The sequence below is a fragment of the Solanum pennellii genome, chromosome 3 (genome assembly GCF_001406875.1).
Source record: "Solanum pennellii chromosome 3, SPENNV200".
NCBI lineage: Eukaryota > Viridiplantae > Streptophyta > Magnoliopsida > Solanales > Solanaceae > Solanum > Solanum pennellii.
Window position 1 is genome coordinate 29,756,953 of NC_028639.1, and position 27,584 is coordinate 29,784,536.

Sequence of the window (27,584 nt, forward strand, 5' to 3'; positions counted from 1 at the left end):
ACAACACTAGTAAAGCGTAGTCTTTAATGGTATATGCTACAGTTTATAAGCGTTGTTACAGTATGACAATATTGGCAACACTTATTTTCACATAAGACTACACTTTTAAAATGTCTTACATTTATAAGTGTAAGAACAACACTTAACAAGTCTGGCCTTAAAATTTTCACTAAAAGTTAAATATCCCTCCAACATTTTTGATTCTCCCTCCCATTTTTATTGGCCAAAAATAATAATTCATAAAATGTTAATAATTAATAAAATATTAAACATAAAAACAACACACTTTTATCTGTCTGAAGAACGACACTCTTTTCCCTAGAGAACTGAAGATCGAGCCAAAGAACATCGAGATGAAGAAGAGCGAGGTGAAGCTATGAACTGAAGATCTGAAGCAATGAACTGAAGAGCTGAAGTTATCACGGTTTCTCCGATACTGGATTCGGTCAAACGTAAGTACCCGATTCTTGATTCTTGGTTCTTGAGTTCATAACTATGTTTTCACAAGTTTATGTATAAGGTTTTGTTGTAATAATCACCATGGATGCTTGTACCTCAAAACCTCCAAGACCCAATCCCTGTTCCCCACAAGATATTCATCCCCACTGGAAACACCAAATGCTGCTGAAACCCAGAAAGATAATGAAGCTTAAAGTCACCTCTACTCCGGCGAGGTTGTGTAAATTCCCTTTTCCTCCTCCTCCTACAGCGAAGCATATGATGTTGACACGAAATAGTAGGGTAAACCTAATATTGCAGCTATTCCTGAAAGGAGATGAAACAGAGGGGGCTAACTTAGATAAGAGTTTTGGGTTTTCTAAGCAATTTGCGAGTAAGTATGAAATTAGGGAGGAAGTGGGTAGATACTATTTTGGGTATACTTGTTTCGCTATTGTCAAGAAGGTGAGCTTAAGGGTAAGAAAGTTGTTGTTAATATCATTCCAAAAGCCAATGTCTCTTCTTCTCAACTCTGTTTAGACCTTAATGATTAGAAGTGCATTTGTGTATTGAATTAGCTACAATGTCTGATTGTTGAAGTACGTGGTGTGAATAATTGGTCAATTTTATGAGTCCATTTTCTTTAATTTAACTTGTGTTAGGGTTTTAGATTTATTCTTTGTATGTCATGATCACCATTATATTTTATGAGTCCATATTCTGAAGCTGAGGTTCCTTTTTATATTCTACTAATTTTTATTTTTTGTTTAGAAGGAATTGATTACTTTGGGGTGTTAAAATGGAACAAATCACGAGTTATAGCTTAAATTCCAAAGTGCACGAAGAAAGTGCTGAAAATTGTGAACATCAAAGTGAGCCCGAGGAATATTCAGCAGCCGAGATATATGGAATTACGACTCGAAATCATTTGAATCAGTTAGTATCTATCTTTGACATAGTTTGCTCCTGTTCTATTTGTTAAAATCTTGATTTAACTTATAGTGAACCTCTTTAAGGTTCATTTTTAGCATTAAAACTTGTTCTATGTCTTGCACTTTGAAAATTGTTTTTCTAATAAATGTTTTTTGGTCAAACAATATGTTATATTAATATCACCAATTGTCTCATCCAGTACTACATGCTTTTTTATAGTTATTCTTTGAGAAATCAAAAACAGACAAGACCTCCCCTGTCCCTTCTTTATTTGTACGTAGCATGATATTTGATTGGTAGTTCTCTTTTTCTTTTCCATCATGCAATCACTTTCTAGACTAAAATAGTAACATTAAGCATTGGTGCATCTAAAATGTCTTCAGAATTTATTACATTTGCATATTTGGTCTGTATGCTTGGTTTGAATTGCAGGATAAACGGAAAATTATATGTAATGCATTATGATATATCTAACTGAAGATGGTGTATTGAACTATTGTACTTCTAATCCAGAGCTGATATATATGAATTTTTATGGACAAGTGTGTAATCAGTTCTTGTGATAATGCTCTAATAAAATACTTTAAACTTTTATCATGTACTTAATATTTGAGGATGTCTTTAAGAAACTTATATATATATAATCCTATTGTATTTTTGTCATTTATGTATGATTCGAATGCGAAAATGACTCAATCTCTGAATATGTAAGCAGCGAAATTATCGTAGTTGAAAGTAACTTTGGTGTAAGGAAAGTACTTTTTCATGGATAACTGATTTTGTGTTTTTTTTTTAATCTTGGAATTAATTTGAAGAGCTTGCAGTGAAGTTTAAAAAAACTTTGTATTGCAAATACATGGAAATTCCTTTGAGCTATTATTCTTTAGTTGGATTTTTGAAAAGTTCATCATATTTGAATTTTTTTAATTTAAGAACTGGAGTCAAATTTATGAGTAGCTAAACAAATTTATTCCTGAAAATCTCTTGTTGATTATAATTATTTATTATGACTTAATAATGTTATAATGAACATCTTTAGAAGGTTTGCTACAGAAATATTCTGCGAATAAGTATGCCCAGACTATGCCATCCTAAGGTTGAAACCAGTAGGCAAGAAGGCCGTTTAGGGGAGTAAACAAAGTTGAGGCGCTGTTAGGGTAACTAATCAAAGAAGAAAGTTGTAGTAGTGACTAGACGAGATGATTATTAAATCATTATTATTTTATAATAGATAAGTATAATCCATTAAAGAGGTTGGAAGGAATAAAACTTTTTAGCCAAAATGAATAAGATGAATACTTATTTAATCGATGATAATGATGATTATAAGATATTACTACTTTATATATTAAAAGATCTTAATACTGATATAAAAAGAGAAATTTATGACAAATTGGTAACATATGAGATAATAGAGATAACAACCCAAGGTTGGACTGAGTTAACCATACAAAGTATACAAGATGAACTTTATTATGACATGTATGATTTATATGATGATTTAGACATATTCGGAGATTAATAAAATCAAAAATGTTTGAAATTTGGCAAAGACGAAGTATAAAATATAGGAAAAAATTAGTTAAAAACCCAAGTAAACTAAGTAAGCTTTTTAAAATTTTGTACAGAAAAATATAAATGACTAATACAATAAGTAAAGAAACCAAAATAAGAAGAATCAAGATAGATAAAAAAGTACGAAAAATATGGAAAAAATTAAAACCATTATATATAGAATATGAATTATCGCAACTAACTAAAACAAGTAATGATAAGAAAGAATATTTAATAAATATAATTTCAAAAACAGAATATAAATATGTATGTTACCTAAAAAACAATATGAACAAAGAAATTTATAAGCAGCAATTGATAGAAAAAATAGATGAAAAAAGACAAGAATTACAATATAGAAAAGAAAGAATGATAGAAAATATATTAGCAGGAGTATGTAATAAATCAATATTTATACAAAGAAAAAACATATTTATACTAGAAATAGAAATAGATCACCTTGAATATAAATTACAACATAACATAATTCATAAATTATAATGAATAAAGAAGAATTTGCAGTAGATGAAAAAACATATGAAAATCAAGATGGAATGATAATAAAGATAATATTTTTAAATTTAGGAAGAAGGTATAAAAAAATAGGAAATAATCTATACCTAATGTTAGAAAAAGAAACAGCAAAATTAGAAGATAGTTTAACAGCCACGATAAGAATAACAAAAGAAAATAAAGAAATAGACAAATCAAAAGAAATAGAAAAAATAAAAATACAAGAAAACAAGAAGTACAACATTTAGAAGAAATAAAAAATACAAGAATAGACGAACTAGAAAAAGAATTAGCAAGATTAAAATTATTATATGAAAATAAACAAAAAGCAAAACAAATAAAAAAAGAAAAAGAATTAACAAATAAAATAAACGAAATGGAACAAAAATTAAATGAAGATCTTGAAGTAAATGAAGTAAATGAAATAGATGAAAATGAAAATGACCAAAAATCAGAAATAAGTGACATAAGTGAGACATATACAGAAATTTTAGAACAGGTAAATAAACTAAAAAAATTAGAAATAAACACAGGAGATATGAATAGACCCAGTACATCAAGAGTCAAAACCCCAGATAATAGTCCCAGAAATAGCCCTAGAGCTAGTCCTAGAAGGACACCACCAACTTATTATATAGAAAGTTATCAGCAATCAGATAGAACTAATGCAATATGGAATAGTAGATTAAATAAGAATTGGGAACAAAAACCAATAAATGAACAATATAATTGCTTAGATTTAGATTGTGTTACAGACATAAATAAAGCAATATTACTATGGATAGGAAATATATCTAAGCAACTGATAGATAACAAAATAAAAACAAAAGAAACACCAAGATATATAGAAAGAACATTCGTAGGAACAGCTAGATTATGGATAGAAAATCTACCCCCAGAAAGTTTAGAAGTACTTAGGAGTGACATAAAAAATGAATGGATCTCCATCAGCAACAAATTTAGATATACTAGATAAATATGAATCAACAATAAGAAATGAATTTGGAGGTATGACCACAGATATAAGAGAACAAAACAGAGAAAAAATAATAAACAGACAACTTATAACAAAATTAGCTATATGTAAAATGTGTTATATAGAACAATACACTTGTGCATTTAAGGAATACTACTACAAAGCAAAATATAATTTAGATGAAGCAAAAGAAATAAGACAACAATATTTTACAAAATTACCAGAACCATTTAGTACAAAAATAATTAAAGAATGGAATGATGAAGGATTAGTAGATACTTTAGGAGCTAGGATAAAATTCTTATCTCAATGGTTCATACAACTATGTGAAAGCCAAAAAGAAAAATTGAAAATGGAGAAGGTACTAAATAAAAATTTATCATGTTGTAAAAATAAAATGGCACCACAATTTGGATGTACAAATAAAAAACAAAAACCCAAAAAATATAAAGATTATAGAAAAAATAAAACTAAGTATAAATATAAGAAGCCAAGACAAAGGTATTACATAAAAAATTATAAAGTAAAAAGACCATATAGACCAAAGAGAAAAATATCCCAAGGTACTTGTTACAATTGCGGAAAGATATGACACATAGCTAAAGATTGCAAATTACCAAAAGATCCAAAAAGAAAACAAATTGCAGAATTAATTATAGACAATGACAAATATATGCAGATAGAATACATAGATTATGAAATAAGTGAAAACGACAGTATATATGAAGTATCAGATATAGAAACTGAAAATGAAGAAGAAAATACTAATTTAGATAATAATGAAACTGATGAAGAAATATAATGTTTGAAAATGAAATAAAAATAATAACTGAAGAAAATTGTGAAAATGAAGAACTATCACACCAAAAAATCATATTTGATAACACAATTTTTGAACAAATAAAAGGAAAAGAATTAGACCTAAGTGTTGAAAAAATACTTGAAATACCTACATTAAAAAATTGGTTTGAAAGACAAAAAGAAGAATATTATGTAGTTAGCCAGAAAGAACATGTAATAGATTGCAAATACACAAGCGGAAAAGCGTATATACCAATAATAAGCAAACGAGTAATAAATAAGGAAATACAAAGCATAAAGAATAAAACAGCTATAAAATATGTACATTTAGGAGGAACAGAAATATTAATAAAAGCATGTTTCAGAGAAGGAATAGATACTCCCATTGAAATATATTTGGCAGATGATAAGATAATACACCCTATAGAAAAAAGCGTAATCAGTGCAGTTAAAGGAAATTTAATATACCAAAAATTTAAATTCATAATAAGTGCTAATTATACAGTAGCATTAACAGATACAAATATAGATAAATCATTAGTATTATATTGGAAAATGTCAGGAATAAAGTTAGCACCAGGAAGTAAAATATTTACAGCAAGATGTAAGAATCTATACATATTAACTACAAAACATGAAATAACAGCAAGAAACAAAATTGATAAAATAAAAATAGAAGATCCTTTCGAAAAAATAATTACCGTCATAGACAATAATGACTATAGCTATAGAGAAATTGATACAGAAGAAGATTTAGAAATAGTAAAAGAAAGATTAAGCACCTCAAGCACACCAAATACGATAACAAGAGCTTCCTCATCAAGAATGAGTACATCTAAAAGAAAATATGAAATACCACAAAATTTATTAGAAGAAATAACACCAAATCATTATTTTATAACAGGAATAATGGATCAAAGAAAATACAAAATCTTGATAAACACAGGACAAGAAAATCATATAACAAGAGAATTAGTATTAGAAGAAGAAATTTTAAAAACAGGATACACATGCCCTGGATTACCTAGTGAAATAATAAATACAAACGAAGAAACAACAGAAAAAAAAATAATTATAGGAGGAATTCCATTAAAAATACAATTTAACATATACCAAGGAAACCATAATATCACAATAAGAGTAAAATGGCTAGAAAAAGTTAAACCATATAATATAGAAAACGAACAATTAACAATAACATGTCAAAATAAAATGACTGTAAATCAGGATTTTACCACCTTAAACTAGAAGAAGAATCTAAACAGTTAACAGCATTCACAGTACCACAAGGTTTCTATGAATGGAATGTATTACCATTTGAATGGAATGTATTCCATTCATAGAAACCTTGTGGTACTGTGAATGCTGTTAACTGTTTAGATTCTTCTTCTAGTTTTAGGTGGTAAAATCCTGATTTACAGTTAAATTTGCTAAAATAGTTGTATCCTTGTATTTGTCTTATTTTTAATATTTTATTTGGTATTGGGTAATTATATGTTTTAGTTTTAGCATTTAAATTTCTGTAATCTATAATCATTCTACTTTTTCCCCTTTTTTGTTCACTGTGTTTTATAACTACAAATGCTGGGCTTGTATGTTTACTATTACTTTCTTGTATGTAATTGTTTTTTAATAATTCATTTATATGTATTTTAAACTCTTGTAGATCATCAAAGTTGTATTTTAATGGTTTTTGAGTTATTATACTATTTTCGTCTATTAATTCAATTTTTACCTTTGTTTTATGTTTTTCCCATCCTTGTAATGGATCTTCATTATATAGTTGTTCTAATTGTTCATTAATTATTCTGACTCTATCTATTGTAAATATAATGATCTCTAATTGTGTTGTTTGTTTTTCATTTATATTTTCCATTTCTTGGTTTATTTTTTCACTACCTTTTATCCATTCCATAGATTTTCGTTGTTTATTTTTTACTCTTTCTGCTTCTATTTTATTGCCACATGGTGTAGTAAGCCACCAGTGTTTTTTTGTTATTATATGTGGGTAAAATTTGTTTATAAATGACATTCCTAGTAACATATCTTTTGTTGTGAATTCAAAATTATAAATTTCTTCTATTGTTAGTATTTTATCCCATATTTGTATTTTTATATTTTTTGCTTTGTATTTAGAGCCTGTTTGGCTCAGCTTAAAAGCTGGTCAAACTGACTTAAAAGCTGGTTTTTGACTTATTTAGCTGTTTGGCAATACTCAAAATAACTTATTTTAAGTTAAAAAAAAACTTATTTTAAGCTAAAAGTTAAAAGCTGGGGTAGGGGTGCTTTTTTTTTTAGCTTATAAGCTGTTTTAAGTTGACCACCCATTTTATCTTTTTGCCCTTAATATTTTTATACAATCTCCAAATTACCCACATAACCCTAACATCTCTTTCTTCCATTTTTCCCTTTTCACGTTTGGCATAGCAACTTCAGCACTTTTATCCAAACGCATAACTGCTTATTTTAAAAATAAGTTTCAGCACTTTCAAAAGTACTTTTTTAAAGCTGCTTTTATTAAGCCCATCCAAACGGGCCCTTAATCATACTTCCTTCATTGTTAAATCCTGTTACTACCATAGGTGTTTTTAGTTTTTCCCATTTATCTTCTGGTAGACAATTATATTTACATATATTTGCTTCTGCTCCTGTATCTATCATAGGGGTATAATATCTGTTGTGATATCCTTCTATGATAATTTTTGCGAGTATATATATTTTCATTATTCATTTTGTTCTTTTTATAATTATCTTTTTATTTTGACATGTTATTGTTAATTGTTCGTTTTCTATATTATATGGTTTAACTTTTTCTAGCCATTTTACTCCTATTGTGATATTATGGTTTCCTTGGTATATGTTAAATTGTATTTTTAATGGAATTCCTCCTATAATTATTTCTTTTTCTGTTGTTTCTTCGTTTGTATTTATTATTTCACTAGGTAATCCAGGGCATGTGTGTCCTGTTTTTATAATTTCTTCTTCTAATACTAATTCTCTTGTTATATGATTTTCTTCTTGTCCTGTGTTTATCAAGATTTTGTATTTTCTTTGATCCATTATTCCTGTTAGAAAATAATGATTTGGTGTTATTTCTTCTAATAAATTTTGTGGTATTTCATATTTTCTTTTAGATGTACTCATTCTTGATGAGGAAGCTCTTGTTATCGTATTTGGTGTGCTTGAGTTGCTTAATCTTTCTTTTACTATTTCTAAATCTTCTTCTGTATCAATTTCTCTATAGCTATAGTCATTATTGTCTATGACGGTTATTACTTTTTCGAAAGGATCTTCTATTTTTATTTTATCAATTTTGTTTCTTGCTGTTATTTTATGTTTTGTAGTTAATATGTATAGATTCTTACATCTTGCTGTAAATATTTTACTTCCTGGTGCTAACTTTATTCCTGACATTTTCCAATATAATACTAATGATTTATCTATATTTGTATCTGTTAATGCTACTGTATAATTAGCACTTATTATGAATTTAAATTTTTGGTATATTAAATTTCCTTTAACTGCACTGATTACGCTTTTTTCTATAGGGTGTATTATCCTATCATCTGCCAAATATATTTCAATGGGAGTATCTATTCCTTCTCTGAAACATGCTTTTATTAATATTTCTGTTCCTCCTAAATGTACATATTTTATAGCTGTTTTATTCTTTATGCTTTGTATTTCCTTATTTATTACTCGTTTGCTTATTATTGGTATATACGCTTTTCCGCTTGTGTATTTGCAATCTATTACATGTTCTTTCTGGCTAACTACATAATATTCTTCTTTTTGTCTTTTAAACCAATTTTTTAATGTAGGTATTTCAAGTATTTTTTCAACACTTAGGTCTAATTTTTTTCCTTTTATTTGTTCAAAAATTGTGTTATCAAATATGATTTTTTGGTGTGATAGTTCTTCATTTTCACAATTTTCTTCAGTTATTATTTTTATTTCATTTTCAGACATTATATTTCTTCATCAGTTTCATTATTATCTAAATTAGTATTTTCTTCTTCATTTTCAGTTTCTATATCTGGTACTTCATATATACTGTCGTTTTCACTTATTTCATAATCTATGTATTCTATCTGCATATATTTGTCATTGTCTATAATTAATTCTGCAATTTGTTTTCTTTTTGGATCTTTTGGTAATTTGCAATCTTTAGCTATGTGTCCTATCTTTCCGCAATTGTAACAAGTACATTGGGATATTTTTCTCTTTGGTCTATATGATCTTTTTACTTTATAATTTTTTATGTAATACCTTTGTCTTGACTTCTTATATTTATACTTAGTTTTATTTTTTCTATAATCTTTATATTTTTTGGGTTTTTGTTTTTTATTTGTACATCCAAATTGTGGTGCCATTTTATTTTTACAACATGATAAATTTTTATTTAGTACCTTCTCCATTTTCAATTTTTCTTTTTGGCTTTCACATAGTTGTATGAACCATTGAGATAAGAATTTTATCCTAGCTCCTAAAGTATCTACTAATCCTTCATCATTCCATTCTTTAATTATTTTTGTACTAAATGGTTCTGGTAATTTTGTAAAATATTGTTGTCTTATTTCTTTTGCTTCATCTAACTTATATTTTGCTTTGTAGTAGTATTTCTTAAATGCACAAGTGTATTGTTCTATATAACACATTTTACATATAGCTAATTTTGTCATAAGTTGTATGTTTATTATTTTTTCTCTGTTTTGTTTTCTTATATCTGTGGTCATACCTCCAAATTCATTTCTTATTGTTAATTCATATTTATCTAGTATATCTATATTTGTTGCTGATGGAGATCCATCCATTTTTTTGTCACTCCTAAGTACTTCTAAACTTTCTGGGGGTAGATTTTCTATCCATAATCTAGCTGTTCCTACGAATGTTCTTTCTATATATCTTGGTGTTTCTGTTGTTTTTATTTTGTTATCCATCAGTTGCTTAGATATATTTCCTATCCATAGTAATATTGCTTTATTTATGTCTGTAACACAATCTAAATCTAAGCAATTATATTGTTCATTTATTGGTTTTGGTTCCCAATTCTTATTTAATCTACTATTCCATATTGCATTAGTTCTATCTGATTGCTGATAACTTTCTGTATAATAAGTTGGTGGTGTCCTTTTAGGACTAGCTCTAGGGCTATTTCTGGGACATTATCTGGGGTTTTGACTCTTGATGTACTGGGTCTATTCATATCTCCTGTGTTTATTTCTAATTTTTTTAATTTATTTACTTGTTCTAAAATTTCTGTATATGTCTCACTTATGTCACTTATTTCTGATTTTTGGTCATTTTCATTTTCATCTATTTCATTTACTTCATTTACTTCAAGATCTTCATTTAATTTTTGTTCCATTTCGTTTATTTTATTTGTTAATTCTTTTTCTTTTTCTATTTGTTTTGCTTTTTGTTTATTTTCATATAATAATTTTAATCTTGCTAATTCTTTTTCTAGTTCGTCTATTCTTGTATTTTTTATTTCTTCTAAATGTTGTACTTCTTGTTTTCTTGTATTTTTATTTTTTCTATTTCTTTTGATTTGTCTATTTCTTTATTTTCTTTTGTTATTCTTATCATGGCTGTTAAACTATCTTCTAATTTTGCTGTTTCTTTTTCTAACATTAGGTATAGATTATTTCCTATTTTTTTATACCTTCTTCCTAAATTTGAAAATATTATCTTTATTATCATTCCATCTTGATTTTCATATGTTTTTTCATCTACTGCAAATTCTTCTTTATTCATTATAATTTATGAATTATGTTATGTTGTAATTTATATTCAAGGTGATCTATTTCTATTTCTAGTATAAATATGTTTTTTCTTTGTATAAATATTGATTTATTACATACTCCTGCTAATATATTTTCTATCATTCTTTCTTTTCTATATTGTAATTCTTGTCTTTTTTCATCTATTTTTTCTATCAATTGCTGCTTATAAATTTCTTTGTTCATATTGTTTTTTTAGGTAACATACATATTTATATTCTGTTTTTGAAATTATATTTATTAAATATTCTTTCTTATCATTACTTGTTTTAGTTAGTTGCGATAATTCATATTCTATATATAATGGTTTTAATTTTTTCCATATTTTTCGTACTTTTTTATCTATCTTGGTTCTTCTTATTTTGGTTTCTTTACTTATTGTATTAGTCATTTATATTTTTCTGTACAAAATTTTAAAAAGCTTACTTAGTTTACTTGGGTTTTTAACTAATTTTTTCCTATATTTTATACTTCGTCTTTGCCAAATTTCAAACATTTTTGATTTTATTAATCTCCGAATATGTCTAAATCATCATATAAATCATACATGTCATAATAAAGTTCATCTTGTATACTTTGTATGGTTAACTCAGTCCAACCTTGGGTTGTTATCTCTATTATCTCATATGTTACCAATTTGTCATAAATTTCTCTTTTTATATCAGTATTAAGATCTTTTAATATATAAAGTAGTAATATCTTATAATAATCATTATCATCGATTAAATAAGTATTCATCTTATTCATTTTGGCTAAAAAGTTTTATTCCTTCCAACCTCTTTAATGGATTATACTTATCTATTATAAAATAATAATGATTTAATAATCATCTCGTCTAGTCACTACTACAACTTTCTTCTTTGATTAGTTACCCTAACAGCGCCTCAACTTTGTTTACTCCCCTAAACGGCCTTCTTGCCTACTGGTTTCAACCTTAGGATGGCATAGTCTGGGCATACTTATTCGCAGAATATTTCTGTAGCAAACCTTCTAAAGATGTTCATTATAACATTATTAAGTCATAATAAATAATTATAATCAACAAGAGATTTTCAGGAATAAATTTGTTTAGCTTACAAATCTTGCATTAATTTCATTTCTTGCTTCTTTAACTTATATGTGTCTATTTTATAAGTTCAAAGTTCCAATTTTTTACCCTAACTATGAGTGTTTGGAAAAAATTTCAGCATACGAATTTGATCTTTTTCTAAACATTGTTAGTATTCTACTTGGTCTCTTTCAACCAAGCACCAATCGATGGCATCTCATCACGTGTACTTTCAAAACCACCAGATGAAATCATATAGGTTAATCTTATATCGCAGACCGACAGTGAAACCATTGAAGATTGAGCCTAAGTTTAATGGTGAGTAGTTTCCTCTGCATCAAACGTGCATAATCAAATCACAGATAAACACTTACTGATGTCTTATAGTGGATTACAGAGTAAGGAATCACTACCTTAACGTGAGGAGATATAGCAGGATGTAACTTACTTCATATTTCAGGTAAATGATTTTCTTTTTTAAACAGATTAATGAAGAGAACGATGAGCCAAAACCAAAGGGGCATCTCAGGTTAGATGAAAATTAAAATAGATATTTGGCACAAAAACTAACCAACTCAATATTGGTTATTGTTGTTTCTTATTGGCTGCTCTTTTTGTGTTGATAGTGAGAGGAGGTGTGTATGGTGCTACTAAATTGCAGTGGCTTAACTTTGAGTAATTTGTTTGGGATAGAGATAGTAAAATAATATAGAACATTATTTAAGATTGAATGTCATTTTCTTCTTATAAAAGTATTCTTGCATTTAAGAACCTTGTTGGATTATCTGTCTCTGATGGTTACATTGGTACTTTCTTAGAGATGAATGAGGTATCACTTACTATCAAATATATCACTAATACTACTTGCTTACTTAATTTAATCCTAGATGAGCCCTTAGCAACGATTCATTTCATTAATGGTCTTGAATCATTATAAGTTCAGATATGATGGATAAACATGTATTTTAAAGTCATGTCATGGTTATATTATGTTAAAAGATATTAGTCGTAACATGCCCCAATTTCTGATAACATGCCCAGACAGATATCATGGCTTTTCATACTAGGTTCTTGACATGTTCAGATGCAAGAGGTTACTGGGAAATTTGTAGGTTACTTCATTAAAGAGTATAGATTCTCACTCACAATAATTGCGTCCTCCTTTTTTCCACTTCGTACATAAGTCAGTCCATATAATGGAAATGTGGATAGTTTCTTGAACCTTGTTTAAGTTGTATATTGCGGTCTTGGACAGCAATACCTTGCGTAACCTCAAGGAGCAGATAGAAGCCGTGGAGGATGCTGAACGCCTTCGAGAAGTGATTTCTTTTGAATGTGGGTTGACACATGCCTGGTTTTATTTGGTAAGTTGCTGCTGTATATCCTGCCTTGCAAGTTCCATTTGCCAGTTAAATTGCTATTAGTCAAATAATTTGTAAGAAGTGGCTTAAAACATTAGTAAAACTTTCTTAATTGTTTGCAACATCATCGTATGCAACCTTTTTGAATACACCAACTTAAAGCGAATGGAATATCTGATAGCTTGTCATTTCATCTTATTGTGTTTCTTTTTGAAGTCTCTTTGTTCGTGGGATCCTCGTAAGAGGCCAACGACAATCGATGCTCTTCAGCATCCTCTCTTCCAGGTGAATTTAACTGCTAAATCAGAATCCTAATATTCTTTTCACTAACCATTTTATATTTTTCTTTCTTGAATTTAACTGTGAAAGAAAAATTAATCTTTATAGCTACACGCAAAAACTTACCTTCTTTATTGTGATGCTGATTCAATTGTTTCTCACTGAAAACACTGTAACATGTGTACAAACAAATCTTTATATGAATTATTAGTTATGTTTTTCTTGAAATTACCATTTCTTATTTTTCCCATCTGACAGACAGATAAATGTTGGTGCTACACGTAGGTGTCGTCTCGAGTGCTGATACCTTCAGAAATCTATGCCTTATTATCGAACGCTGGTTGGAAGTAGGACATACCCCTAGAATTATCAAGGTGAATACAAGCTAGTGTCAGTACCATTGTAAAAAAGAAGAAGAAATTGATCCACCTAGATAAGAGAAGCATCAATGATCTTAAAAGAAACTCGTTAAACCTCATATCCAAAGATGAACAAAACCAAAACTGCCAACAATATAAGTCGATGATATTCTAACTGGACATTAATATATGAGAACACATAACTACATCTCAATTCCAAACAAGTTAGGGTTAACTATATGAATTAGAAGACTTATTTTTTTTGTATTTCATATGATAATATTTCTGCTACTCTAGGAGCATGTGTATCATAAATATTTACTGAAAACTTTCCCTTTTTGTTTTTCTTATGCACTGTACCGAAGGATTTGAAATTGAATAAGTGAAGTTGTACTTGATTTTCGGTTGTCAGGAAAACTTCTTACAGCCTCTGGCTACGATGCCCCATAGTTTGAATAAGGGATTTACACTTCTCATAGTGATGTTTATAGTTTTGGTGTGGTGATACTGGAACTCTTAACGGCAGAATGTCATATGACCGGTATAGCCATTTGCATCTCATTGATTAAATTTCATTTGTGTTGTTTTCTCCTAGCTTTATCATTACATATATATAATATTTAGAACTCGAAGTTAAGGAGAGCAATTCTTTGTCAGACAGGCAATCCCTCAGCTACATGATATTGATGCCTTGACAAGAATGGTCGATCCTTCCCTCAAAGGAAACCACTTAAGTCATTATCACATATTGCTGACATAATTTCCCAATGCGTTTTGATTTGTGAGTGAACTTAAATTTCAGGTAACACTATGATATGTTCGTGATTTTCTCAAGTAAACAGTTATCTTATAGCGTTTATTCTCTATGATATGAAGGTTAGGTGACCAGATAATGGCAGCAAAACATTGAGTGAACTTCAATTTCAGGTAACACTATGTTCATTTGAGATCACTGAGCTCATCCTTTTTCTTGACACTTAATTTTCTTGCCCTCGGGTAACAGATCTTATAATGTTCGTGTTTGCTCTAAATTTCGAAGTTAATGGGATACATTATGAAAGTAGCTTGTTGGTGTCGGGAACTTTCTAAAGTCTTGGCATCCCCAAAAACATTTGGCGCTTACTTTAGAAAGGTACTTTTGCTCCTCATTATATATACTTTTCTTTCCTTCCTTGCTCGTAACATACTCTAATTTTTTTAGAAATGGTAGAACTATTAATAGATTTATATATATTGAACTAGCCAATTGATATGGATCAGTCTGGTTTAGCTTGTGGTCGATTAGAGGTAAGGATGAAGATACCCAGTAGCTCAGTGGATGACCAAAAAGAGACATCAGGGTGCAAGAATGTGATATTCCTCTTTAAGTGTCAAATTGCTTAAAAAGGGAAGGTCTATCATATGTCAAACAAGAATAATATTACTTCGATCTAACTCTTTTGTATTAGTATATGCAACTTTTCCTTGTAAGGGTCTGCAAAGCTAAAAAGTTACTCATATCTTCACTTGCTCTATATACAAGAGTAAAACTGTCATTTTATAACTTAGCCAGGTCAAAATGAGAATTTTTGTGGTATAAAGTAAGTAGTTATCCAGAACGCTTGTATTACATATGTTTGGAGATTTCGCTGTATCACAATGTCCAACTCTATAGTTATATTGACTGGACATCATTTATGAAAGGGTTTTCTCCTTAAAGAGACCTAATTGTTTCCTTTTAAAGTTTGGTTATACAGTTTCATCTGACATGACATTAGTATGTGCATGCAACTTATCTATCTTCCGCACAGTGCGACCAGAGTAGTAGTTGGTCTATTTTTCAAGAATTCTATGCTCAAGTCAATTTGATCTCATTGAAGTGGATGATGAAGAGTTTTTGAACTATTGTAGAAGTTTGAATTCTTTATATTTGATTTTGTTAAATATATTCATTGCTAGAATATATTGAACTATCGTAAGAGTACTTTTTGTACTATTGTGTACACATATGTAGAATATTGCTTTATAAATGTGTATGTACACGAGACATACTATCTTTAGAACTGTATTGCAAATTTATATATTTGATTTACTTATTAGCCAATTTAATGCTTAAGATTATTTATTGCAAATTAATATTGGAGTATTTTAAATAAAAATTGTGGCATATAAATATTTTATAACAAAAATAGTATTACCATACTTAAAAGTGTAGCCATAGGGCTTTAAATTGTGGTATGAACATGGGCAAGAACTACACTTCAAAGTGTTTTCATTCAACATATAAAAAAGGAAACACTTTAAAATTGTTCTCATACATTAGATAGAAAAGGCTACACTTTAAAATTGTTGTCATACATTAGATAAAAATGCAACAATTTAAAATTGAGGGCAATAAGGAAGCAAAGGCCACGCTTCAAAGTGTAGTTGTATGAGATAAAAATGTTCCTATATGGGGTACATAAAAGTGTTTTCATTTTGTATTTTAGGCTACACTTTTAAGTGTATCTGATAACGCAACACTTGAAAGTGTTGCCTAACCTCTAAGGTTACGCTTCTTTTGGGTACCCCTGGAAAAGTGTTACTTAAAGTCCAAAAGTGTTACCTTTTATCAAAGGCCACACTTTTTGCTAGTTTAGGCTACACTTTATTGGGTGGCCGTAGGCCTTAAATTGTGTAGTGAGATGTTATCCTTGACACCAATACCCTCAATCGGAAGAATGGACTCAGGATCAGTGATACACTTCTTTAATATAGAAACACAGAAAACCGGATGAACCGAAGCCAATTCACTGGGGAATTCTAATTCATAGGCCACCTTACCAACACTTTACAAAATTTCATAGGGACCCACATAATGAGGACTCAATTTCCCCTTCTGGCCAAACCTAACCACCCATTTCATTGGTGAAATTTTCAAAGACACCTTATCACCTCTTTCAAACTCCAAATCCTTTTTCCTGTGATCGGCATAAGACAAATTTTACCGACTATAGACCGTTTGCAATCGGTTCCTTATGATATAAACCTTTTCCAAAGTTTTATAAACTAAATCTTGACCAAGAAGCGAAGGATCACCTACTTCAAACCACCCAATAGGAGCCCTACACATCCTACCATACAAGGCTTCATAGGGAGCCATGGAGATAGATAAAGAAACAAGCAAGCTCCACCAAAGCAAATGCTTATCCCAAGTCCCTTTAAAATAAATAATGTCAGCCCTAAGCATATCCTCAAGGGTATGAAAAGTGCGTTCCGCTTGACCATCCGTTTCTGGATGAAAAGCGGTACTCAACTTCAGTTTAGTACCCAACCCTTTTATGAATGACCTCCAGAATCCAAATGTGAATTGTGCACCCCGATCAGATATGATGGATAACGGAATGCCATGGCGACACACAATATCATCTATGAAGATCCTAGCATAATCTTTCGCGAATAAGTAGAGTTGATCAGAACAAAGCGAGCGGAATTAGTCAACCTATCCACAACCATCCATATGGAATCGTATGACTTTTGAGTCCGAGGTAAACCCACTACAAAGTCCATATTGATGTCTTCCCACTTCCAAGTAGGAATTTGGATCTCTTCTAGTAAGCCACCCGGCTTTTGATGTTCGGCTTTTACCTCTTGGCAATTTGGACACTTAGCGACAAACTCCTCTATGTCCTTTTTCAAACCTTCCCACCAATATATCTCCCATTAGGTCATGGTACATTTTCGTCGAACCCGGATAAATGGAGTAGCGGGACCCATGGACTTCCTCAAGGATCCGGTCCCTCAACCCATCTATATCGGGAACACAAAATCTCCCTTGGTACCTTAACACACCATCCCCCCTAAGGAGAATGATTTATTTAACTTGCCGAGAACCGATTCTTTCAACTCCATTAATGGTTGATCGAGGTGTTGTTTGGACTTCACCTCAACCACTAGAGATGACTCGGAGTTATGATGGACTATAGCACCCCCATTCGGAGAATCTTCCAATCTCACCCCCAACCTAGTCAACCTATATTCCTCCTTCGCTAGGCCTTTCTTGGCTTCATCAATGTGGGATACACTACCCATAATCATACTACTAAGGGCATCCGCCACCACATTATCCTTGCCGGGGTGATAGAGGCCATTCATATCGTAATCTTTCAACAACTCTAACCACCTTCTTTACTATTCCACTCCTTTTGGGTAAACACACATTGGAGACTCTTATGGTCAGTAAAGACATCGACATGTACACCATACAAGTAATGCCTCCAAATTTATAAGGCAAACACCACGGCCGGTAACTCAAGGTCATGAGTGAGATAATTTCGCTCATGTACCTTAAGTTGCTTAGAGGCATAGGATATCACTTTCCAATGTTGCATAAGCACACACCCCAAACCCACTCGGGATACGTCACAATACATAACAAAACCCTTTGTACCCTCCGGTAAAGTCAACACCGGAGCGGAGGTAAGCGTATCTTTCAATAATTGGAAACTTTTCTCACATGCATCCGACCACTCAAATTTCTTACTCTTTTGGGTCAAAGTAGTAAAGGGAGATGCAATGGATGCAAAACCATCCACGAACCTCCGACAATAACCCGCTAAGCCCAAGAAACTCCTAATGACTATTGAATTTAATGGTCTAGGCTAATTCTTCACCGCCTCCATTTTCCTTGTGTCTACATCAACCAAAACTCACACTTGTTATATTTGGCAAACAATTGATGTAACTTAAGGGTTTGCAATACTACCCTCAATTGACCCATATGATCATTCTAACTCTTCAAATATACCAAGATATTGTCAATGAAGATAATGACAAATGAATCCAGGTAATGTCAAAACACCCTATTCATTAGGCCCATAAACGCCACCGGAGCATTAGTGAGACCAAAAGACATAACCAAGAACTCATAGTGCCCATACCTAGTCCTAAAGGCCATCTTTGGTACATCCTCACTTCTCACCCTAAGTTGGTGATACCCCGATCTCAAGTCAATTTTCAAAAAATATCTCACCCCATGGAGTTGATAAAAAAAGTCGCCAATCCGAGGGAGAGGTTACTTATTATTAATTGTCACCTTGTTGTGTTGGCAGTAATCAATACACATTCTCAAGAACCCATCTTCTTTACAAATAAACCTGGAGAACCCCACGGAGAAATACTAGGCCTTATAAAACCCTTATCTAGTAAATACTTAAGTTTAGCCTTCAACTCCTTCAACTCGGCTGGAGCCATCCGATAAGGAGGAATTGAAATGGGATTTTATCCGGTAGCAAATCAATGCCAAAGTCAATTTCCCATTCGGGAGGAATACCGGAAAGGTCATTAGGAAAGACCTCCGGAAAACTCATTCATTACAGGTACCGACTCAATGGGAGGAATTTCAGAGTCTAAATCTTGGACTCTTACTATGTGATATAGACAACCCTTTGAGATCATTTTTCATGCTTTTAGACAAGAGATAAGACAACCTCTATGAATAGCATTTCCCCCTTTCCACTCAAAAACGGGTTCATTTGGAAAGTTAAACTTCATCACCCTTGTCCTACAATCAATAAAAGCAAAGAAAGCATGCAACCAATGCATACCCAATATAATATCAAAATGTAGCATATCTAGTTCTGCTAGATCAACATAAGAAACTCTATTGGGAAACATTATAGGACAATTTTTATATACCTTTTTAGCAACAACCGACTCACCTAGTGGAGTAGGCACAATAAAAGTTTCATGCAAAATATCGGGTAACATATCAAACTTTTTGGCTACTAGAGGAGTAACAAAGAATAAAGTAGCGCCGAGATCAAGTAAGGCATATACATCAATAGAGAAGACTTTCAACTTACTGGTCACCACGTCGGGAGAAGTCTCTTGCTCACCCCTAGATGGAGAGCATAGAAGCGGTTCTTCTTTGTCTCCTCATTAGAACCACTTGCTTGTGATTTACCACTACCCTTGTCTTGACTACTCACATTAGGGAAATCCCTCACCTTATGCCCACTCTTGCCACAACCAAAACAATTATCCGTCCCCTAAAGACAATCACCATAGTGTTTCTTGCCACACTTCCCACAAGTTGGCTTCTTGATTAGTGAAATAGTATCTTTTCCCTTCTTGAATTTAGGGTTAGACACCCTATCACCACTAGCTTTTGGGAACTTGGAAGGGACTTGACTTGAAACCCTCTTCTTAAATCTAGGCTTGTCTTGTATCTCAAGCCTATTTTTTGAAGAACCTCCATCAAAAGATCTTGCCTCTTAGCATCATTACTCTTCCTCCTAGCCCTTGCCTCTTCTACATGCTTGGCATGCACCATAAGACGAGAAATTTTCATGTTGCCGTGTAGCAAGCCAAATGACACTCCTCTTGCAAATCATCTGACACCCCCATCATAAAGCAGCTCATTTCATCTCTAAGATCGGAAACCATAGAAGGAGCATATTTCGACAACTTAGTGAATTTCAAGGAGTATTCATGAACACTCATACCTCCTTGGCGAAGGTTGATGAACTCCACCACTTTAGCCTCCCTCATCTCCCTAGGAAAGAACCGATGCCTTCTTGAAGATCTCCCAAGTAACCGGCCCACCCCAAAGAGGCATATTATCCCTCCATTGCACATACCAAGTTTGAGGCACATACTTGAGTTGGTATTTGGCCAACTCGTCCTTCTCCCTCATGAACAACCCCATAGACAAAAGTATCTTATAGACTTCATCGATGAATTCTTGGGGGTCTTCATCAACCTTAGACCCGTAGAAAGTAGGAGAGTTCATCCGAGTGAAGTCCCTTATACGGGAAGCCATAGCAGTGACTTGTTGATGAGGAAGGGGGACAATCTCCCGATTCGATTGGGCCATCATATATTGGGCTTGAGTTGTTGCCGCTTGTGCTTGAGTAGCGATAGCTTGGGCCATTTGGAGAAGAGCGGTCCTTATATCTCATCCATCAAAGGAGCAGGATTGACCGGTCCATGCTCCATATTAGCATCTTCTTCAAGTGGAGGAACTTGATCACAATGGGGAGATGCTCCCGCATTGTCAATTTTCTCTTCAAGTCTTCGTGTCGTGTTCCTTCTTGTGTTCTTTCTTCGTGTGAGTACAACAATATGATTAGATGCAAAAGCACACAATAAGTATACTCTAATTGCATGATCTAACATTTCCAAGAAAGAGAGCGATTCCTAAGCATCACATAGGTTCCTATTCATAAGTGTGGTGCGCTTCACATTTATGAATAAAAACCGACATAGACGTTGTAGATAGAGAGATATAACTCAACGATATTCAACCTCATGCTTTGATATCAAGTTTTTCACATGTGGGTTTATCCCCTAGATGTAACCAGCATCGTCGTCCTCTTTAAGGACTAAGACTAGCCTCTTAGTCTCATTGCATTACATTCATAGGTTGAAATTGCGGAAAATTTAAAAGTTTTTATTACATCTACTTAGAGGTTTACATAGACCTCTACATATATAATATAGTTGTATTGAGTATACATAGACCCTTTGTATAGGAAGGTTACATAGCCTTCTACTTTTATTGAACATACATATATATAAGATAAAGAGATAGTCTCAAAGATTGTCTCATCTCATACCGTCTAAACGATCATCACAATATGGGCATAACCCTACATCAAATGTAAAGAAGCCACATATAGCTTATACAAGTCGTACAACAAAGAAAGTGGAATGAACATAAACGTCTTAAAAAAACAAAGGAACTTCATATGCAAGATATTGGCATCACCATCGAAAAGTGAGTACCTACACACTTGGATGATAAAGAATATCCAAGTCGTCTTCAAGTCGTCCAGAATGAGGCTTTAACGAGCGGAACATAAAAGGTTTGGGAAAAGGGAAGAAAATGGGGTTAGTTCTCCACATGTACTATGTATGAGACCATATGCACATATAATATCAAAATATGCTAAATGTGGACATTTAGTAAAAACATACCATTTTACCCCTTCTAAAAGTCTAATGCAAAATCAAACAAGTCATACCAACAAACCAAACATGCTTACTAACTCAACCAAGTAATATGTATCTCAAAATACTTGAACCCATAATTTACTACAATCCTATCATCAACGAATAACATCACAAGCATGATTAAGAGTTAGCCATATCATAATAAGCAAGACAATTACTCGTGAATCCTTATCAAGTCAACAAGTGTAATGACCAAGAAAAGCCCCATAACCTTACTCAATCAAGTAGAGTCAACAAGAAACCATAAACAATGTCTAACTCCACATAATATGACATTTAGATATATATTTCATCATATTTTTACAATGCAACCCAACACATACTCACAAGTGAACTAATCAACATTTAGCATTAACAATGTCCAAAGTTCATCATGTACATATCATATATCATCATAACATAAACATATATATAAGAACATCCCCCTAAGACACCCCTCAAGGCTAACTAGTGCAATGCTTAGGTAGAGTTCCCATACCACTACCTAGACTAAGCTAGACCCTTTAGGTTATACAAGTTGGAGATCAAATCCTTTTAATTCATTATACCTTTTGGGAACATCTTGCCCTAACCAACATAGACCACATGAGCTAGTGTGGAATCCGGTGTCATGAAACCCTACACCGTAAGAAGGCGGACTACTTGCCAAGGTAGTACCAAAACATGAAACATAGCAACTAAGTGGATCCACTAGCTAGTATTCCTATGGGGGAAACATAGTTCAAGAACTAGGAGATATAGTTAGGACCCTCTTTATGCGCCAAGCATTATAGTCTCTAATTTCAAGAGAAATTCAGTGCTCCTCCTTACCTATGTGGGAAGGGACACTCCCCAATCTAGTTCACTTGGTGTTAAGTTAGAGTCCCTTTTTCAAATGTCTTTAAGCTTTTAATTGTCAATCATAGCTTAGTTTAGGTCATAACGTCAACCCCTTGTATAATCATCATCATCAATAGCTTAATAAGAATTGTATAAGTATAAGTCCTTTGATCACAGTTCATATAGGTGAGGTTAACACATTACATATCAATTTATAACAATGCACATTGATATACATCACCATCCTTATATTATATACATCTTAATCAACCTCACAACCATAATCAAGACATTTAAATTTAACATTATACTACCCTATCATCCTAATATAAGACATACTCCAATAACATCATGACTTAACCACAATTGATCACAATTGGAAGTAAAGGTAGAGATTCTAAGAGTTACAAAGTCTTTCACATAGTTCATCATCAAGGCCTTACCATAAACCCTCCATTCAATATAATTTAGATGTTCAACATGATAATTCAATATTCAACATGATAACAATAATAGATGAGTCACTAAACCATAATTCAATACCAAATCAATGCTTAAACAAGGTTACTTAGGCCAATTTTTATAACCTAGATCACTTCTAAAGATTTAGCCTGAAAGACAAAAATTCATTCTAATTTTTTAATTATTGGTTCAAAAACATCATCTAATAGTGATATAACCCATAACCAAGACAATTGAATCAATCAAAACCCAATTTACATCAAGATCAATCTAGGGTTAACGGTTAAGGATCATAATTTTGCAATTGAACCAACCATTACAATTGATCGTAATCAAGTTAAAATAAATGTTAATATTTCCATTATATCCTAAATGAACCACCAAAAACTCAATCACAACATTAATTTCGTAATTGGATGAAACCTACATGAAAACTCAACTTTTGAAATCCATTTTGAAGGAACCCTTTGAGAAAAGAGTCTCAAAAGTGAATTAGATTCCATACCTTAATGTTTGGTGAAAATTTGATGGTGAATTCGTCCCTTTCAAGCCCCCAAACCTCTATCCTTGCTATTCTTCAATGGTGGCTTCCAAATATAGAGACAAGGTAGAGAGAAGATAGAGGAATTGATTTTAGAGTTCTCATTAGTTTAATGGGGTTGGGGACTTTATATAGGAGGTTAACTAACTTAATTATAATCCCCTAATCCCTTAATTAACCACCCAAACCCTTAAAAAATGAAATGATCTTAATTTAAAACGTGCAGGAAATCAAGAACCTCACAGACGGAACCCTATCGATGGTCCGTCTGTGAATCGACGTACTGACCCCCCTCCGTCCTGCACATCCGTAGGTAAGTTTAGAGACTTGTGCAGGCGAGGGCTTCCTCAAATTGTCTAAGTGTGGGACGACGGTGGCATCGACACCCCGTCAGTCCACACACGGACCGTAGCCTGTCCCGTCGATGCTCACTGCTTAGGCAGTGTTGCCTCAACCTACAGGGGTCCTCCTCAAGGACCCTTGTTTTGTCCTTGGGGAGTCGTGCCCAAACTTTTCGACCATGAAACAACTTTAAAACCTATTAACTACCCTTTCACCACTTTTCATGAATTTTCGACTCATAAAAGCTAGTCAAATAGGCTAAGGCACACTATTACCCCTATGAACCAACTTCCGGACGTCATGGACGTTCTTGGACGCTTTGGTTCTTAAACTTCCTAAATGACCTATATTTATTAAAATAGATCATAAAATAGTGTTTAGACCCCATTTCACGTAGGTTAGGCTCTAAGATCCGTCTTGCATTTTCAAAGTGTTACAATATGATGGAGAAGTGTCACCATCTGCGCCTCTAGCTTCTCAACCTTAGCTAGAGGGTTCACTCTTGCACCTAGTAGTGTCGATCATGATGAGCTAGGGGCCCTATTGGCTGCTTGCAGAGATGAGGACGGAGAGGAGTCGGCATGCTCTGGTACGGAAGGGTCAACCCCTTGGGCTAGCTCCACCATGTCTTTCAAATTGTCTTCCAACGGAGGAACCTTGACCAGGCGCCCTCTACAGGGTGTTGCTGTAACACTCTGAAAATTCAAGACGTGTCGTAAAGCCTAAATAGGTGTAATGAGGTCTAAATACTATTTTTAAGACCACTTCAATGAATATAGGTCCATTAGGAAGTTTAAGAACCAAAACGTCCACGAACGTTCATGACGTACGAAAGTTGGTTCAAGGAGGTACTAGCGTACTTTAACCTATTTGACTAACTTTTAGGAGTCGGAAATGTATGAAAATTGGTAAAAAGGTAGGTAATAGTTATTTGAATTGTTTCATGGAGTTCAGGACGAGAGGGGGACAGGTCCGTAGACTCACAAACGGCCCGTCGGTCGTATTCTGTCTGTGAGGGGGTAATTTTCCTGCAGATTTTAGTGTTAAGTCATTTAATTAATTTAGTTTTTTAGAGGTTAGTTAGGGATTAAGGGGAGACTAATTAACTAACTTAAACTCACATATAAAGGCCCCAACCTCAATTAACCTAATGATAACTCACAAAATAAACTATGTTCCTTCTCTCTTTTTTCTCTCTCTACTTGAACTCACCATTGAAGACTAGCAAGGATAAGGGTTTGGGGGATGGAAAGGAACGAATTAACCATCAAATTTTCATCAAACATTAAGGTATGAGATCTAATTCACCTTTGAGACTCTTTCCTCAAAGGGTTCCTTCAAAATGAATTTCAAAAGTTGATTTTTCTTATGGTTTCATTCAATTACGAAATTGAAGTTATGAATTGAGTGTTTGATGATTTATTTAGGTTATATTGAATATACTAACATGTAATTTAACTTTAATATGTGAATTGTTGATGGTTTGGTCTAAATTGAAGAACATGATCCTCAAACCCTAACCCTAGGTTGTGATCTTGACCTATATTGTATTGTGATCATTCAGTTGACTTGGTTATTGATTAGATTACTTTCCTATGGTGTTATTACGAATAAATTAAGATGAATTATAGGCCTATTATTCTAGTTCTTTAGATGTGATTTAGGGCATGAAGTAAATTGTGAAATTGGCATATGTATCTTGTCTTAAGCTATAATATAGTGGTGAATTGTATTATAGAGATGCAATGGGCCTTGTTATCTTATTGGTTATCATTGTGTGATGATGTTACTCACCTAATTGGGTTGAGTTATGGGTTTATGGTAAGACCATGATAAGGAACTATAAGGAAGACTTGGTAAGTCTTATTTAGAATCTCTATCTTTACTTCCAATTGTGATTAACTGTGGTTAAGTCATGATGTTTTATTGGAGTATGCCCTATTAGTATGATAGGGTGGTATGATGTTGAATTGAAATGTCTTGATTATGTTATGAGGTTTATTGAGGTGTATGCGATATAAGGATGGTGATAACTATTAATATGCCTTGATATGCTATGAAATGCTAATGTGTTAACCTTACTTATTTGAATTGTGATGAAAGGACTATACTCATGCAATTCTTATTGACCTATTGATGATGATGATTATAAAAGGGATAGACCATATGACATAAACTAATCTATGATTTCTAATTAAAGGCTTAAAGACATTTCAATAAAGGGACTTAGCTTAGCACCGAGTGAACTTGAAAATGGGAGGTGATGACTTCCCAAAGAGGAGTATTCACCCTATAGTTCCATATGAGATGTTGACTTCCAAAAGAGGAATACTCATCCAATGGATTCCCATGAGAGGCGGCCCCAACTACCAAGTGGTATCAAGAGGATATACTATCTCTTAGTTCTTGAACTATATTTCCCTCATAGGAAGACTAGCTAGTGGATCCACCTAGAAAACTACGTTTGTGTTTGGTTCTACTTTGGCCGGTAGACGACCTTCCATCAGTGTAAGGTTTTACACCACCGGATTCCACACTTAGCTCATGTGGTCTATGTCGGTAAAGGAAAGTGTTTCGTAAAGTTAAAATAAAGTAATGAAGTATAAAATAAGGTGACTTGAGAGGTTTAACTTAGTCTAGGTAGGGGTATGGGACACTACCTATGCCTTGCACTAGTTGACTTTGATGGGCTTTAGGAAGTTGATATCATGTATGCATATGATATTGATGTATATGATGATAATATGTTGATGATACAATGTAAATGATTATATATGATGATGATTATCCTCTTGATATATGTAGCTGGATTATATTGTTTAAGATGGACATTGGTTATGCTTTCTTGTTAAGTATACATGGTTAAGCAAGGTTATGGCACTTTGCTTGGTCATTGTACTTGTTGACTTGTTAAGGATTCATGAGTAGTCGTCTTGCTTATCATGATATGATTGACTCATACTCATTCTTGTGATGTTATTCCTTGATGATAGGGTTGTAGTAAAACATAATTTCATGTATGTTGGAATGCATATTATGTGTTTGAATTAGTAAGCATATTTGGTTGATTGATATGACTTGCTTGACCTTGCATTAGGCTTTAAAAGGGGTAAAATGGCATGTTTTGACTAAAAGTCTCTTTTTAGCATGTTTTTTCTTGTATATGTGCATAATGTCTCATACTTAGTACATGTGGAGTACTAACCCCATTTTCTTCCCTTTTCCCAAACATTTTAGGTTCCCATCGTTGAATAGTTTGGAAGGCGACATTGTTGAATGCTTGGATTCTTCATTTCATCAAAGTAGGGTAGGTCCTCAACATCCGAGGGCACACTATATGGCTTACAGACTTGTTATGAGCTTAAAGACTTTTTCAGTTCTTTACTTTTCAATTGAATACT

At 32.5% G+C, this 27,584-nt stretch overlaps 1 long non-coding RNA gene across 23 annotated transcripts; it reads left to right on the plus strand.

Moving 5' to 3' along the window:
• Positions 1–281: 281 nt before the first annotated feature.
• LOC107012065 lies at positions 282–27,584 on the plus strand. 23 transcript variants are annotated; one of them, XR_003577523.1, is made up of 12 exons: positions 282–452; positions 1,210–1,374; positions 12,220–12,364; positions 12,444–12,506; positions 13,302–13,410; positions 13,624–13,692; positions 13,945–14,060; positions 14,458–14,586; positions 14,703–14,847; positions 14,922–14,972; positions 15,049–15,177; positions 27,421–27,584. It is a non-coding gene; the product is annotated as an uncharacterized LOC107012065 (long non-coding RNA). The 23 variants fall into 23 exon arrangements; XR_003577519.1 differs by lacking the exon at positions 27,421–27,584 and adding an exon at positions 15,769–16,128; XR_003577522.1 differs by lacking the exon at positions 27,421–27,584 and adding an exon at positions 15,782–16,128.